This window comes from Phascolarctos cinereus, unplaced genomic scaffold (genome assembly GCF_003287225.1).
Source record: "Phascolarctos cinereus isolate Bilbo 61053 unplaced genomic scaffold, phaCin_HiC Scaffold_4;HRSCAF=312, whole genome shotgun sequence".
Classification (NCBI taxonomy): Eukaryota; Metazoa; Chordata; class Mammalia; order Diprotodontia; family Phascolarctidae; genus Phascolarctos; species Phascolarctos cinereus.
The window spans coordinates 54675345-54692771 of record NW_027555847.1 but is presented as its reverse complement, the minus strand read 5'-3'; the positions used below and the strand labels follow the sequence as shown (position 1 = coordinate 54692771).

General features: G+C 40.6%; 1 protein-coding gene across 2 annotated transcripts in view; it reads left to right on the top strand.

Moving 5' to 3' along the window:
* Positions 1-17427, top strand: part of VGLL4 (vestigial like family member 4) — a 186168-nt gene that overhangs the window by 94779 nt on the left and 73962 nt on the right. The gene's annotated exons all lie outside the window — the stretch shown is intronic.

The window sequence follows — 17427 nt, the reverse complement described above, 5'->3', positions numbered from 1 at the left end:
CCACTAGATGTAAACATATGGCTGTGTTGTTTTGGTCTGGACTCGTGCTTTCACCTGTGTAGGTCTCCTGAAATAATTGTCTCAGTTCTATAACTCGGTGGTCACCTCCCTGGTTCTCACCTGAAAGGAATAGCATAGAGTGAGCAAAGAGCACCAGAAAGACTTCTTCAGGAATAAGCGAGGCAGTGAATGAGTGGGCAGTTGCCCTGGACATCCCTGCAGAGGTTTGGCTCCAAGTGCCCTAGCTCCAAGCCCATTGGGCACAAAACTTAGAGGACTTGGGTTCATTTCGTAACTCAGATGATTATTAGCTATTTGCCCTTGGGCATATAACTAGACTCTTCTGGAATTCCATTTTTTTTCCTTCTTGTAAAATTTGGAAGTTGGACTAAATGAGCTTAGAGGTCTTTTTTACCTCAGCATTCCTGGGTTCCATGATTCCCTGGCTGGTGGTTCATAGTCAGAATACTGTTAGACTGAAATGATTATCTGCTGAAGGCCACATGATATTAAGCCTGACAGCCAGATGTTCATCATCTCATTCTTGGGTTTCAGGGAAATTGGTTAAGAGGGTGCTTGTGCATCTTCATTTTTAAGTGCTTGGTATTCATTCGACATTGTTTTTGTTTATGAAATGTAGAGAAGCCATGACTCCTTCTTAAATGTAGAAAAGAGACCTGTTAAAGACCGTAACTTGAAAAGGCCAAGCTCCCCCACTACATCCTGGGCCATCTCCAATTGTCCTGATCATATCTGGCCATTGGACCCAGATGGCTCTGGAGAAGAAAGTGAGACTGGTGACTTTGCGCAGCCCTCCCTCACTCAAATTCAATTTGCTTGCATGTCGTGGCATCACCTCCCTCATGCCATGGTCCTCTTGGAGAATGAAGGACAAGTAGCAGCAACCTAGAAGTTTAAGGGAGAAGCTAGCATATGGGTGCTTCCCCTAAGCATAGTTTCCAGGAAATGGTAGTTTACTATTATGAATTTTTTTGGTGGTCATTTATCTGTAGTAGGGTGTTACTGGAAGCATTTAGCACAGTTCCTTAAACATAGTTGGTGTTCAGTAAATATTTATTGAATGATGGAAATTGACACAGGTCATAGGGTCAGAGATTTTAAAATTGGGTGGCACTTTAGAGATGAGTTTGGCCAACCCTTTTCCTTTTATAGTGAGGAAACTGAGACCTGAGAAGAACCTAGGCTTGGTGTCTGAGTCACCCAGGAACCTTGAGTACCCTGTCTTTGGATGCAGTGCTCTTTCCATTATACCCCAAAAGCTCTTTGGTTCATTTGGAGCTGTTCAGATGATGCTTGAGACATTTGATCAGTGTAAGACTCCAAACAGGTGAAGATGAGTGAAATAATGAGTCATTACCGGGATAATTTGCTAGATACAGATGGCTACCTCACTCCAGCAGGGCTTTCAAAATTGGTAGAAGGGAAAGATGTACATCTTAGCTGTGTGACCGTGGACAAGTTTCTTCCCTTCATCTCTAAAATAAGAGATTGGGACTAAAGCATCGGTGTCAAACTCAAATAGAAACAAAGGCCATTACACCATAGGTAAGCATTCCTGCAGGCCTAATATTGGCTTAGAAAACCACATATTAACCTTACTTATGTTTTATCATATTTTTATTTATTTTGTGAAATATTTCCCAATTATATCTTAGTCTAGCTTGGGTACACCCAGGAGTATTCCTGACTGTGTTTTACACCATCTGGATCTTAGAAGCAAAGACCATGTCTTTTTTATGTCCCCTCAGGTACCTAGTGTAATCCTGGGCCCATAATTGTTGGCTTAATTTAATTCCTTCCAGCTCTCAATCCTCTGTTCTTTGATAAGAATTGGGGGGAAGGGGGCTGAATCACTCAGCTTTAACTCCGCTTAGACAAGGTCAGTGGTAGACAGTTTTCTTTTAGGTTTGTAGTCAGGAAAACCCTTTCCATTCACCTGGTCCCTACTTCATATGTGAAGATCAACCCAATCATAATTTTACATCAAGTTAAGTCAATAGCCATGTGCCCAGCCTTAGGTTATGCTCTTGGCAGGGTGTGAAAGAAGAGATAGTCTTATCTCCTGAGGAGACTAAATGTATGTAAATGAAACAAATAGGGAATAAACTCTCTTTTTGCCTTTTTATCCTCACTGATATGCCAAAATTACCTTCTCTTTTAAAAATTATCTTATTTGGGGGCAGCTAGGTGGTGCAGTGGACTCTGGCCTTGGAGTCAGGAGGACCTGAGTTCAAATCCAGCCATCGACACTTGGCACTTACTAGCTGTGTAACCCTGGGCAAGTCACTTAACCCCATTACCTAGCCCCCTCCAAAAAAATTATCTTATTTGCATTGATGCCTTTTGTTTTTGTGTCTCGTTGATAATTGTTGCTAACATTTACCTAGTGCTTTGTGGTTCCTAAAGCCCTATACATGTTACTTCATTTGATGGTCATGGCAAACCGGTGGTGTAGGTGCTGTTATCCCCATTTTAGAGATCAGAAAACTGAGACTAAGAGAGTTAAGGGTCTTGGCCAGGCTCATCCAGCCGGTAAGGTCTTTCTGTCCCCACATCCAGTGCTTTATCCACAATGTCACCCATATTTGTTTCTATATTCCTCTTCCTTTCCCTACCCTGTGAGCCATCTCATTTATTTATTTATTTATTCCCCCCCCTTTAAGGCAATTGGGGTTAAGTGACTTGCCCAGGGTCACACAGCTAGTTAAGTGTCAAGTGTTTGGTCTGAGGCCGGATTTGAACTCAGGTCCTCCTGACTTCAGGGCCAGTGCTCTATCCACTGTACCACCTAGCTGCCCCAAACCTTGTTTCTCTCTTTTTTTTTTAAAGGACAAATATTTAAAAGAGGAGACAGGCAGTTAAGCAAAACATAACCCACAAATCACCTGTATCTGATGGTCTGTATAGCGTTTCACACCCATATCCCCTTCCTTACACCCATATCCCCTTCCTTCCCCCCATCTCCCCTTCCTGATGAAAGGAGGGAGGTTCATTTTTCTCCACCCATCTCTGGGGCCAAGCTTGATCCACTATTATTATGCAGGATTCACTTTAATTTTCCAAAATAATCTTCCTAAATCATAGGTCTGATTGTCATTCCCCTGCTCAAAATCCTTCATTGGATCACTGTTGTCTGTTGGCTGAGATAATATTCTTCAGCCTGGTGTGTAAGACCCTGCACAATCTGGTTCCTACCAAGTCTTCCATATGTATTACACACACTTTCCACATTTTGTATTCCAGCAAAACCAGATTACTAGCTGCTTCCACATTCCGTGCTTCTCTCTGTGCCTTCAGCAAATGACTACCTTTAGGCCTGACATAGCCTGTATCTCTGCTTATCTCCAGAAAATCCTTATCTTCTTTGAAGGCTCAGCAGGTGCTATTTCTGCCTCAGTTCCTCCTGACTTCTTCACCCCACCTCCCAACTGTTAATGCTCTCTTCTCAAGTTATCTTTTATTTCTTTATCTGTATTGATGTTGTATTTCCCTAGCCTGGAAGAATTCCTTGGGGTTCTTGGGATCTAGGGCTTTCATGCACATGTGTATGTACACATATGTACATGTTTGTGTGTGTATCCCAAGTGCTTCACATTTAATAAATATTTGTCGAATTTAATTGACTAAAAGGTTATGATTTTCTAATCAGATCAGTTCCCAGGCATGGCGGCTAGTGAAAAGCTGGCAGATTCCTTCAGTACTGCAATGGACCTCTCCATGTTGGTCATAGAGGTCTAGAGCTGGAAAGGATCTCAGAAGCCATCAAGTTCAAACTGTCCATTTTATAGATTATAAAACTGACTCCTAGAATGCCTAAGTGATTTGCTCAAGGTTACACAGGTAGTTAGCATCAGATGGGGGATCTGACAGACTCAAGAGCTGGTGCTCTCTCCACTGTGCCACAATGCTGCTGGAGGGAAGGTTTTCTAGCGGTCCAGATTTCAACCCACTTATGTGCCTCCTTATTCTGTCGACTTGCCTGTGTTCTTTCATGCATTTTCTAGAAGCGTGTGCCCCCAGTTCGGGGCACCTTTCTCCCCGTCTCTTGAAGGCACATGGCTAGCGGCGGGTCCTCTGGGATGCTCATTAGATGTGCTTCACTCTTGCTGCATTACCTGCCCGCCATCTTTTTCCAGCATTCATCTCTCGGAGGACGTTCTTCAACCGCCTCTCCGGTGGCAGCTTTCGTTGCTGATGCATCGCACGTCACTCATGCCTGCCACGTTCCTCTGCATTGCCCTTTGGTTGGTTGATTTGTGCCTTTGTTTTTTTTGAAGATGACGAGACTCCGACTTGAAGCCATGCTATGTGATATGGTACCACTGGCGGTAGCATGCCAATGGTAAAAAGGAAGGAGATAGGGACTAGAACAGTGATCTAACTGGCACGGAGAACTCCTGGGTGAGGAAACTCCCTCTCCCAATTTTGTACTCTGCTAAATAAATAGATGGACTTTTATTTCAAGGAGAAGCCTAGGGTGATTAAAAGTGCTAGGCAGTTTCCCAAAGGCAATCCAGTATTGTATCCTGTTCAGTTCTGGATGTGATGACCATCTATAATGTCTGTTTGTGAGAAATCCACTGGCTAACCAATTATATGGATTGTCCACCTAAATGTTCTTTATCCACTCGGTTTTTCTGTGCGTATAGGTAGGCTGAACTCCTGAGTTCTTAGGGATCTCATTTGAGAGGCTCTGCAGTGTTCCAAGGCTTGACGTAATCAACACATGATTTACAAACATGAATATCTGAAGCAGTTTACCATTTATAGGAAGTCACTCTTCCATTTGGTCCTTGTATGAACAACCCTAGTAATCTCAAGAATTTGTGTAGAGTACAGGGAGGTCAATTTAAACTCCATGTGAAGAAAACTGTCTAACAATGAAAGCTATCCTAATGTGGAGAAGGTAAAGTGTTCCCCGTCACTGGAGGATGTCACCTGGAGTCTTTATGACTACTTGTGTTGGAAGAGAGGAGATTCCTGTTGAGGTATGCATAAGACTAGATGCATACTGAGGTGCATACTGGAACTGAGATGCTGGGGTTCAGTCATTCTCATCTTGTGATTAGACTCTCGAAATCAGGGTTTCTAAACCTTTTTTGGGCAGCCTGTAGACTCCTTTTCAGAGTCCTGTTTTTAAATGCATAAAATAAAACACATATTGCAAAGCAAACCAATTATATTGATACATTTATTAAAATATATTAAAATAAAAGGACAAATTTGAGGATACCAGGTTAAAAATTATGAACCTCTGCTCTAAATATTAATAACATTTCCTTGTTTTTTTGTACTCCTATAGTGTTTCCTTGTTTCTAGGATTTGTTTGTTACAATTTTGGATTGTTAGATCTCCTTTCCTGTGTATAAAGCTGGGGCTGCATAGAAATATGATTAATTTTTTTAACAAAGTAGCAGAACTTATACATTTAAATGACTGAATTCCCTTCCAAGTACAGACAATAGCCTCATCCCACAATTCCAGGAAGATGTAAAGTTAGATGAAACAATATTATTGGGAAACAGTTCTACGTGAACAATATTTTTAAATAGGTGATTGGCCAAATTAAATTAAACAAGTATTTAAGTATCAATTATATCCAAGACACTGTGCTATGCGCTGACAACACAGATCCCCCAAAATAAGGCAGTCCCTGCCTTCATGGATCTTACAGCCTGTAGGGGTACAAGTGGATTCTAGAACTAGATATATACACATGCATACATACATACTTATATATACATACACATATATATATACTCTTAAATTGTCTGTGGGATCAATCTCTCTCTCTTTGACTCACTCTCAGCTAGATGGTGCAGTGGATAGAGTGCTGGCTTTGGAGTCAGGAGGACCTGAGTTCAAATGTGGCCTCAAGACACTACTAGCTGTGTGATCCTGGACAATTCACTTAACCCTGTTTGCCTCAGTTTCCTCATCTGTAAAATGATCTGGAGGAGAAAATGGCAAACTACTCTAGTATCTTCACTAAGAAAACTCCAAATGGGGTCAGACGTGACTAATCAGCTAAACAAAATATACCTATGTATACACGCACATGTGCACACATACGCACACACACACACACACGCACAAACACACATGAGCATTAACAACTTAACATAGGAAGGGGCCCAGGAAAGCTTCCTGGAGGACATGGCATTAGAACTGACTCTTAAGGAAGCAAGGGATTCTGAGAGGGAGCAGTGAGGATGGTGCATGTGGGACAGCCTGTGTGCAAAGGCACAGACAAGGCAAATGAGAGTATATTGAGTTCAAGGAATGTTGAGGAGGCAAACCTGGCTGAAGCATTAAATTGTGAAGGGGAGTGATATGAAATGTCTGGAAAGGTAGCCTGGAGCCACTGTGCAGGGCTTTCAGTGCCAGGCTAAGGAGATTGTATCTTATGCTAGGCAGCTGGGAGCCATTGAAGATATTTGAGCAGGGATATGACATAGGAAGACCAGTATTTTAGGAATATTAATTTTGGATATGAAATGATACTACAGCAATATTTTGCAACTTTCCAGTGGGGTTTGGCTTTTTATAATTTTACCGTGAATGTGGTTATAATATGCCAGTATATTATTCTGCACTCAGATTGGTAAGGGCAGCTTTATGTGAGTTGTGCTAGTAGTTGGCCTTGGAAGACTATGTACTTTGGTACTCTACTATTTCTGTTACATTTGAGGCACTCCTTTTCGAAGTGCCTTCAGAGTGTTTGCCCTTGGAGAATAGATCTCATTTTTGTAACCTAAAAAAAGTCATCAGGACTGATATTTGGTTAATGAGGTAGCCTCAGGAATCTTGTTTTTAGTCATAAAAAAGGAAGGAGGAGGAAGAAGTGTGATCACAGAATGATAGGGTTTTTTTTGAATGGCTCATTAAAATTGATTTTGAAGATATTTCCAAAAGAGGCAGCCCCAAAATGTTTTTTAGCAATGGCAGAATCATTTAGAATGAATGTCTAGCCTTCCAAGATGATGGCTACAAAGGGGACTGTACCTAATGGCATGTGTAAATTCTCTTATGTTTTTCTTTGTTGCTTTATATATATTTTGTACATGTCTTATCTCCCCAAAGCAATTTCAGCAGATTCTTTTTTCCTGCCTTTCACTCACTATTTAATTCTCTCTCTCTTTTACCTAGAGAAGGTTCCCAACCTAAGGGCCCATGGGTCCATGAATAGATTTCAGGGGATCCATGAACTTGGATGGGAAAAAATATATTATTATTTTCATTAACCTCTAACAGATATTTAGCATTTCCTTCAATAATGTGTGTCAGTAACAGTATGTAGGGGTCCATATACTTTACTAGACTGGCAAAAAAGGGTCTGCCTTACAGAAAAGACTACAAACTCATGGTTTAAAGGTATAATTGAATTTATTTTAATGTAAGTGTGTACCAAGTGACTTCATTTTATATCATCTAGGACTCTGCATATAGGCACGCAATAAACATACATTGATTGATTCCCAGAGTGGTCTCCATTTGAAAACATTAAGACCTCATTTCAGGATGTTGAAATGTCTTGTGATGAATAGGGCACCATTTACTCTGACCTGCCTTTACAGTCCTCAGCTTGGCTCACACGTTTGGGAGGAGTTTAATCCACCTGGTATGCTCTGGCGACATCTGGGCTACTGTCACTTTCCTTTTGTAGGAGTGTCCTTCACTTTCTATCAGTGATGCTCGAATGGCTCTGAGTCTTTTAATTAAGCAACAAGCAGTTCCTACTGTGTCCCAGAGTAAGAATGAGAGGCATTGTGGTACAGTGGTTAAAGAGTAGGCTTTAAAGTCAGGAGGACATGGATTCAAGTCCTGCCCTCAACTCACTTAACCCCTCAGTGTTCTAGGCAACCCTCTAAGAGATCCATCATTTTATCCACCGTCAAGTAGTTTCCTCTTAGAATATAAGCTCTTTGAGGGCAGGAACTGTATTTTTTTTTGCTTATATTTGTGTTTCCAGAGCTTAGCACAATGCCTGGTGTATAGCTTAGTAAATATTTTACCTAATAGGAGGTTTCCATGCCAGTGAAATCACATGCCAGTCTGTATCTCCATCCTTTCTCCTGTGTACCAGGCACCATGCTCAGCCCCAAGGATGCAAGTACAGGGCATTGCAAAAGTTTTAGCACAGTTTTAAGCCTCAATAACTTAAAATTATTAAGACTATAAACTTACTTTAGATTGTGAGCTGTCAGGGCAGGAATGGGGTCTTAGCACTCTTCCACCATGTGCTGTATGTTCTCCATGATTATTTACTGAATAAATGGATGAATTTGAAAAAAAAAGACTATAAACTTACAAAAAACACCATTTGAGAGGTTAATTATTTAAATGTCTTTTTGCATTATTTAGTGTTTGCATAATATGTTTAATTTTAATAGAATTTTCTGGATGACCCTTGCTCAGACTGGTGAATCTGTAGAGAAAATGCTCTTGCACGGTGGCCATTGCCTGATCTATCTCCATTAGAGTTTTTTCATGTGGGGTTACATCAAAACTGTCATGTATACATCAAAACCCCATTCTTTGGATCGTCTTAAGGTTAGGATTACAAATGCAGTCTATTCAGTCAGCAGATGAAAGTTTTTTACAAAGTTCAGACATTGACCAGAGTGCCATATAGGACAGGATGGTTGTTACATCGAGTTTTAATTTTAAAAATATGAATATTTTAGAACATAAGTAACTTAACTTTCATATCGAGATTTTTATAGCATTTGTGTTTTTATACCTTTACCATTTATACTTTATACGTTTTTAGTATTTATACTTCTGAAGTTATTAAAACTTAAAATTGTACTAAGCCTTTTGGGATACCCTATATAAAGAAAGAATGGAATGTCATAATCTCAGAAGAGTCAAAATTACAAATAACCCCCAAAAAGCAATGGAAAGACACCATATAGTGGGTATAAGTAGACAGCAAGATGTTACTGACATTGGCTGAAGTGATGGAAAAGTCATCATAGAAGACATAGATGACCAGGAAATGGAGTGGATGAATCATGTATGGAGAACAAGAGGCAGCAGACAGAGTGCCCTGGTGCTACCGTTGAGATTTAAAGAGAACCTGGGGGAGGCCTCCAGTGTGTTGGTTAGATCCACTTATGGAAACTTATGGATAGGAATCCTGCAGTATGAGAAGATGCCGATGAGTTGTAACCTGGAACAGAGGATCTATCAGAATCTCTCTCACTTTATGAAAGAGGCTTTTTTCCCCCAGTAACACTGGCCATTGAGAAAATTTGTGCAAAATGAGTCCTTTGTAAAAATGACAGCTACAGTCACATAGGATAAAATACTCCATTAGAACGAGTTGAAAGTTTTGGATAAGGAAGAGCTTAAATGGATCATGGCCAAATGGGTAGCATGCTATGCTTTAAGCCAGGATGTAACCCGAGGCTCCCAATCTCAGATCTGGGCTCACAGAAACCAGCTGGATTCGATCTCTGTGTTCGCTCAAGAATAACACAGCCACAGCTCAACTCCCACCCAGGGTTCCAGCCATGGGAACATCTGATATTTGGCTCCTGACTCTCCAAGGACCTTGGTCCCCACTCCCTGCTCATTCTGCATTGCTGTCTGGCTTACAAAATATTTGAGCAAAGAACAGGTTTATTAACAGTCAGAAATAAGACGAAAGGAAAATGTAAGTAGCTCCCTCTCCCTTTTTTTTCTTCCCACAGAACTAGCCCTGGCCAAAGTTTCAGAACTGTTGTTCCTTCCTTCCTTCCTTCTGTCTAAAGCTCTGCCCTTTCCTGGGCCTCAGGGAGGGGCCGTGGCTCACTCTGCGCCTCCCATATCTGGAGCCTACTCACATCCCGCCCACTGTTGCTGACATGTTTTGGCTCTTTCTCTGTTCTGGGTCCCTACTTAGTTTCTCTCGGCAATATGGTTGCTTTCTCTGTCTGACTGAACCTACATCACTTGTTCAAACAAGATGGAATTATATTCTATCTTTGCCCTAGTCCCAGTCCAAAGAGAAGGCCCTACTTGAACCTTGGAAACCCCTTTAGCCGAGTATATCTTGCCTCCAGCCCTACTTCAGGCTACACCTGAAAGAGGAAGCTCAGGCTTTGTCAGTAATTCTTTTCCTTTCACTAACTTCCAATCTACTGAGATTACATATCACTTCATGCATCAAGTAGTGGCTTTTAGTACTTCATTAATTCGGGGATTGTCCTTCTTACAACCACCCCCGACATTTTCAGTTTCCAGAATTTTTCTCCCTCTTCTTTTTGCTTTTAACATCTGCTAGAGCAGAGTCACACTTACTAGCTGTGTGACTCTGGGTAAGTCACCTAACCTGTCTCTGCCTGAGTTTCCACATGTGTAAAATAGGGGTAGTGCAAAGATCAAATGAGATAACATATGTAAAGCCCTTTCCTAACTTTAACATGCTATGTAAATGCTGGCTTATAGTGTAACAAATATATATAGTCAAGCAAATTGAATTCCCTCAATTGCTATATACAAGGAAATGTGTCTCCTCCTGTACCCTAAATTCATCACCTCCCTGTAATGAATGGATAGCAGGTTTCCTTCTTGGTCATCCTCTGGAATCATGAATTGTATTGGTCATAGCTCTTACAGGTTTCAGAGTTGTTTGTCTTCACAGTGTTGTTATTAGTGTATAAATTGTTCTCCTGGTTGTCCTCGTTTCATTTTTTATCAGTAATCAAAGTCTCCAAATTGTTCATTTGCATATTGATGTTATTGTATCAGCTGTCTTTCTGGTTATGCTCACTTTACTCTGCATCAGTTCATATGTCTTTGAAATCATCCATTTCTTCACTTTTTACAGTATGGTAGTATGCCATGACATTCATGTCCCCCAACTTATTCAGCTATTTCTCAATTGTTCAGTATCCCCTTAGTTCCCAGTTTTTTGTCACCACAAAAGATCAGATATATTATACACATACGTGTGTGTAATATGTATATATGTGTATATACATATGTACAGTTATCCCTTCCACACTGAGACTTTCCACATTACAGTTTCGATATATTGCAGGTTGGCATAAGAAATTAAGTGGGAATTTTTTGGAAGTTTTATGGAAGCCACAGATGATACTTGAAGGCCAGCAGATGACACGAAAAAAGTTTAGAAATTCAGAAATGCATAAAACATATGTATAGTATTGTATAATATCAATGCTTCATCTTTTAATACTATAATAATTCAGACTTGTCTGGTATGAAGGGAGGGCCAAACAGTTTTACTTGGATTTTCTAGACCCCAGGGGTGCTGCTCCCCAACCCCCACAAAGTAGAAGTGATAACTGTATTTACTTAAAAGCCTTTTTCTGCTTTCTTTGATCTCGTTTTGGTTTAGACCTAATAGCAGTATAGCTGTTCACTAGTCGAAGCTACTGTGCATTTTTGCCTAAATTTTACTTAAATTCAAAGCTTTGAATTCTGTAAAAAAGAAAGTTACCTACCAATTTTCTCAGCAAAGTATTCTGTAATAGTCAATCACTGATGTTTACCTGTTCTTTCTTTGTACTTAGATGCAACTTTTCCCAGAGTAGGTTTTTAATTGTTATTGAATTGAATTTCTTGTTTTAAGAGAGGTGAGGAGAATATAAGCTCTTAGCTCACCACAATATGAGGCTCAGAGCAAAGCTCAGTCAACATTGATTCCACTTGAGAAGGAATTGTTACAGAATTTCTTATTTAATAAATTATTCTCCTATTATATTGGATCCTTATGTATTTTTGAGAAAAGGCACAGTTCCTGCACTCCCAGAGCACATATTCTAAGTGATGGGAAAGAAAGAGATAAGACCTACAGGGGTGTGTGTGTGTGTGTGTGTGTGTGTGTGTGTGTGTGTGTGTGTGTGTGTGTGTACATGTGCGATTAACCCACAAGAGGCCTCTGTTTTTGTCTCTTAGTTGTTTTGCAAACACTGTGGCTAATCTTTCTGCATAGCCCTCCTTTTAAAGTTCAGTTTGCGTATCTTTGGATCCTAAAACTTTTCCCCTGTTTCTACTGCTTGACCTTTACCGCTTATCACCCCATGGGTAGCCTTAGCTTGATTGCTCTCCCAGATGCCCTGATTGGCCTAGGACTCAATGAGACTTTTGAATTTTATAGGACCCTCTTATAGCCCCATGCTGGCCCTGGCACTTGCAGTTCTTTGAAATTGATAATTTTTAAAAAAAAACTTTTCAGTTGTCAAACATTTATTTGTTTGTCTCCCTCTTCTCATCTCCTGCCCCCACCATAGAAAAAGAAAAGAAAAACAAAAGCCTGGTAACAACTGGAAGCTGATAGAGTTTTGCTAAACACTCATGGCAGTCAGGCAGATAGATCACTGGGCTGGATAACTTCCCCCATTTTTCCAAATTTGAATTGGAAGAGGAAAATCATGCCATCTCCCTTACTGGCAGCCTCCCAGAAAAAGGTGATAGCCAACAGTTTACAATGCCATGGTAACAGAGAGGCATATTTTTAGTACCTGTCAGACACAAGTTCTGTCAAATGGCTCGTCTTCAAGGCAGACACTGAAACTTCTTGTTCCACAAACCCGAGATGGAGCCGCACATGCAACTTAACCCATGCTGCCTTGTAAGCCAGGTGCTGGGCAAGGGGGCACAGTTCTCAATAATGTATTTTTATTCCATGCTATCTGGTGGCCATAAGGCTGCCAAATGCAGGACATCCAGTTTACAAGGCCTGCTAAAACTATTTAGGAAGAAGATGGAATGCCGTATATGAATGGTCAGGCTTCAACAATAATATCTATTTTGCTGAGTCTTTTGTAATGCACTCTGACAAACAGCCAAATTAAAAATCCTATTTAGGACACAGCAAAGTGGAGTACTACTTACTTACTCTTGAACTTTTATAGAGGGCGTCCTTTATGGATTCCTGTGTTTAAATACTCCGTTTCTTCTATCTGGTGTATAGCTATTCATAGAATGAAAGGGGATTGTTTTCAAATGGTGCCTCTTGGTGAAGAGCTTGGAGTTGGCTTTCTCTTTTGACATCTGGTATGTGGGGATGCAGTTTAACCCCCACCCTCGGTTGGCCTGCCTCGGCATCTCAGAAAGCTATCACAGTCTCTCTGTGGTTGACTTAAATTAAATCACATGAAGCCAGCTGGGAGAATGCTGACATACACATTTTTCCTGCTGAGCATGTTGAAACTGGTGGCTGCAGTTAAAGGGTGAACTTTTCTTTGCATCCCATTCTAGAGCCAGAAGGATGAGGGCTCTGGAAGAGCCGCAGATTGAGAAACATGAGCTGAAGCTATCAACAAAAGGGGAATATACTTTTAAAAACTACAATTTTTAAAAATCTTTTGGACTCCCAATGAATGAAAACTATCTACAATGTTTTGTTATCAGTTTAAAATGTTACTTTAGGATCATAGATTTCGATCTGGAAGGACTTCTAGTCCAGCCTCTTTCATTTTTCAGATGAGGAAACTGAGGCCCCCAAAAGTTATTACTTGCTTAAGGTCATGTGGTATTAAGTGGCAAAGAAGGGATTTGAACTGACTCCAAATCTATTGATCTTTCCACTGTACCACACTGCTTTTCATTGAATGAATACATGTGTCATATATGAAAGTTTATTTTTTTTTGGTAACCAACTTGATTACCCACTCTTACCTAGAAATGTTTGAGGCAAACAGCACTTGAGGTGATGAAAAGGAAAATAAGACCTCATAATTGTATTTCTATAAAATCTTCTGAAGTGCCGATTGGTCCACCAGGACCATCCTAGACAGTAATAAACCCATTCTGAGATGGGAAAACCAAGGCTGAGTTAAGTATGTGTTCTGAAGTCATGCAGTGAGTCAGTGGCGCAGCCAGGGCTAGAAATTCACTTTATCCATCAGATATCTTGGCTTTCATTAAGCTAGTAGCTCTGCTTGATTTCATTCTCTTTTAATTGCTTATCCACAAGTACTCATCTTCCACACAGCTACTATAGGAATGTTCCTAAAGCTTAGGTGTGATCATGTCATTCCCTAGCTCAATAATCTCCAGTGGCTCCCTATTGCCCCTAGAGTCAAATACAAAACCCTCAGTGTGACATTTAAAGCCCTTTGTAACCTGGCTCCAACCCAACTTTCCATGGGTATTACTACACTGACCACTTTCTGGTGAAACCAGCCTCCTTTCTTCTCTCTCCCTCCATCCTCCTTCCTCCTTCTTCCACAGCTCACTAGCTCCCATTTTGCCCTTTAGACAGACTTCCCCCCAATTCATGGAGGGCTCTTCTGCCTCACTTCCACCTCTTGGAATTTCTGGCTTCGTTCAAAGCCCAGTTCAAGTGCTTCCTCCTCCATGAGGCCTTCCTGGATCTTGTCCCACCCCAACTCCTGCAGCTGTTATCGCCTCCCTACTGAAATCATTGTATTTCCTTTGGAAAGATTTATCTAGACTTTTATGTGTGTGTCTCTCTTTCCCTGATGTAACCTCCTGGAAGGCATTTGTCTTTCTTTTCCCAGGGCTACCAAAATGCCTGGCTGACACGAGTGCTTGACATGTGCTTGTTTTTTTGACTGATAGCTATTTTAAGACAATGGTTCCCAATTTTTAATTATGAGATCTCCTTTTTAACAACAATAACAAAAAACTGTGGATGTAACTGACAGATAACTGCCCATCGACTACTGAGATTAAACCAAGGGCCAGGCCAGATGTTTCCCCATTTCTGCTTCTAACTGGAATTCCCATGGGGAATTTAAAATGTGACACAGATTTTATATAGAGAGATGTAGACATGGAGAGGGATGTAGATATATCTATATATGAAGGTGTATATATATAATAAAAACTTTTTAGGAAATCATCTCTTATGTGAAGTTTGTAGATCTTCAAAAGATAAACAGACTAAATTTTTATTATTTTACGTACCTTAACCTCATGTTTGGAAATACAACTCCTGCCTCCTCCATTTCCTGGACTCCATTTCTTGCCTCCCCAAAAGCTAGAGCAGGAATCCCAAACCCATAGCCTCCTTGCTGCTAGACACCCCTTCACACACACACACACACACACACACACACACACTCATATTATGCAGTTTTGTTCAGCTAAGTGTATAATTGGATTAACAAGTCTTTGTGAAGAGAAACAGAAATTGAGATTGTGGTAGTACAAATAGATTGGTGATACAAACTTAAAACAGGCAATTTGAGTTTGAACCATTGGTATGGAGCCCACTGAATTCACAACAGTCTCCTGAATGATCAAGTAGATCTCTCAAAGAGGCCACTTGAATCCATGCGGGCTTACACTGAAGCCAGGATTTGGATAATGTATGATGAGGTGATGTCATTCTCTCCATCTGGAAGCTTCTCATGTGTGCTCTCAGCTAGCCCCAAAGCAGGAATTTCAGATGAACCATCTACATAGGACAACAAAGGCCGAGACTTTACCCACTTAAAAATATGCTGAAATACCAAGTCATTAATTAAGTTTGCCTTTCTACATCTGACCAGAACTGTGTTGGGCCAGAAGAGGGCACGAGCATGTTGGGGAAGTAAATTGAACAAAAAACAGAAGCCTTTTCAGGCTGCAGTTCCATCCAACAGATGGAACCTTCTCAATTCCATTCACCCGCACCTGCTGCCTCCCATTTGAACGCCCATGTGCCATTCAGACACCGTGGAACCGCAAACTCTGTCGTCTCTAGAAAGCACGTTCTGAAGAAAGCTCCAGGGCCTACAAGGGGAACTGTTGAGGAGCAGCCTGGAGGATGGGCATCGATGTACATACCAGCAGTTAGAAGCCACTGACCTATTTAGTTTGCTAGAAGTTAATAGAGCCTAATAGACCCCAAATTAAAACATTTCAGTTTTGCTTTCTTTTCTCATTAGTCTAATTTCCACTGACCTTGTGTCAGAGCCGAACCAATTTGGGCTCATTCTAGCATAAGAGCAGTTTAATCTGTCAGCATGTTTTTCAGGGAAATAGCTGGACCAGAGCTCCTGTAGCTTTGGCCCTCTAGTATGACTCAAGTAATACCATGGCGCTATACTTTTGTGCTTTGTAAAACCACTCAGACAAGACTTTCAAAAGACTCCATGCATTTCCACGTAAGCACAATTTTTTCCCCCTTCTGGGACTTCAGGACATTGCTCTTGCACAGTGAAATGACCAAGTATTTAAAAGTTTGGTTTCCCTGATTATATAACAGGAGATGGCACTGACCCCGTTACAGAGGGCTGTCTGGCTTAGGAAGAGAGGAGGAGGTAAAAGGATGATGGCTGTTTTTTAAAGTCTGCCATGCAATCTTTCTTGCAACAATTTGGATCAGATTTTGTGGAGCAAAATCCTTTAGATGAGGGGGATGAATGCAATGATAGATAACTATAAAGAAACAGCTGCAAAGTATAATTTAGTTTAGAATGATGTTTGTGAATGCTATTTGGCTTATTAATTTTATCCCTTAGAAGATTGCGGTTATCAGCTAATGAGGTGGTAGTATCTATATTACTTGTTTTTTATTCCCATTTTGGTACCTTTAAGCCAGGAATGTAGAACCTTTTTTGTGTCCTGAATCCCTTTGGTGGTTTGAAGCCTATACTACCCCTTCTCAGAATCATGTTTTTATTTATTTTTATTTTTAAATTTTTTCTCTTAATTTATTTTTAGTTTTCATTATTCACTTCCATAAGCTTTTGAGTTTAAAATTTTCTTCCCCTCCTTTCCCACCTCCCTCCCCAAGATGGCATGCAATCTGATATAGGCTCTACATATACGTTCCTATTAAACATATTTCCTATTAGTCATGGTGAAAAGAAGAATTAGAAGAGATAGGAGGAACCACAAGAAAGAAGAAACAAAATGAAACAGAAGAGGAAAAAAGAGAGAGCAAATAGTATGTTTCCATCTGCATTCCAACTCCAAGTCCTTTCTCTGGATATAGATAGCATTTTCCATCATGAGACTTTTAGAGATGTCTTGGATCCTTGCATTGCTCAGAAGAGCTAAGTCTGTCAAAGTCAGTCACAGCACAGTGTGGCTGTTACTGTGTACAACATTCTCCTGCTTCTGCTCACTTCATTCAGCATCAATCCATACAGGTCTTTCCAGGTTTTCTGAAGTCCTCTTGCTCATCATTTCTTATAGCACAGTAGTACAGAATCATGTTTTCAAATGGCCTAAAGTAAAATCTGTAGGACTACAAAGGAAGCCAGTTATACTGAAATAGCTATTGTTTTTTAAAGTATACCATCCTCCCCCTCCCCCACCCCAGATTACGGACCCCTTTTTAAGATAGACATAAAAAACCCGCACCATCCATTGAATCAGAGACATATCCTGAATTCAGATGATCTGAGCTTGTTCATGAATACTCCTGGGCAGGTCTTTGATACACTCAAATCAGCGGAGTAAGACCTTTAAATGTGTGTGTGCGTCATTGGT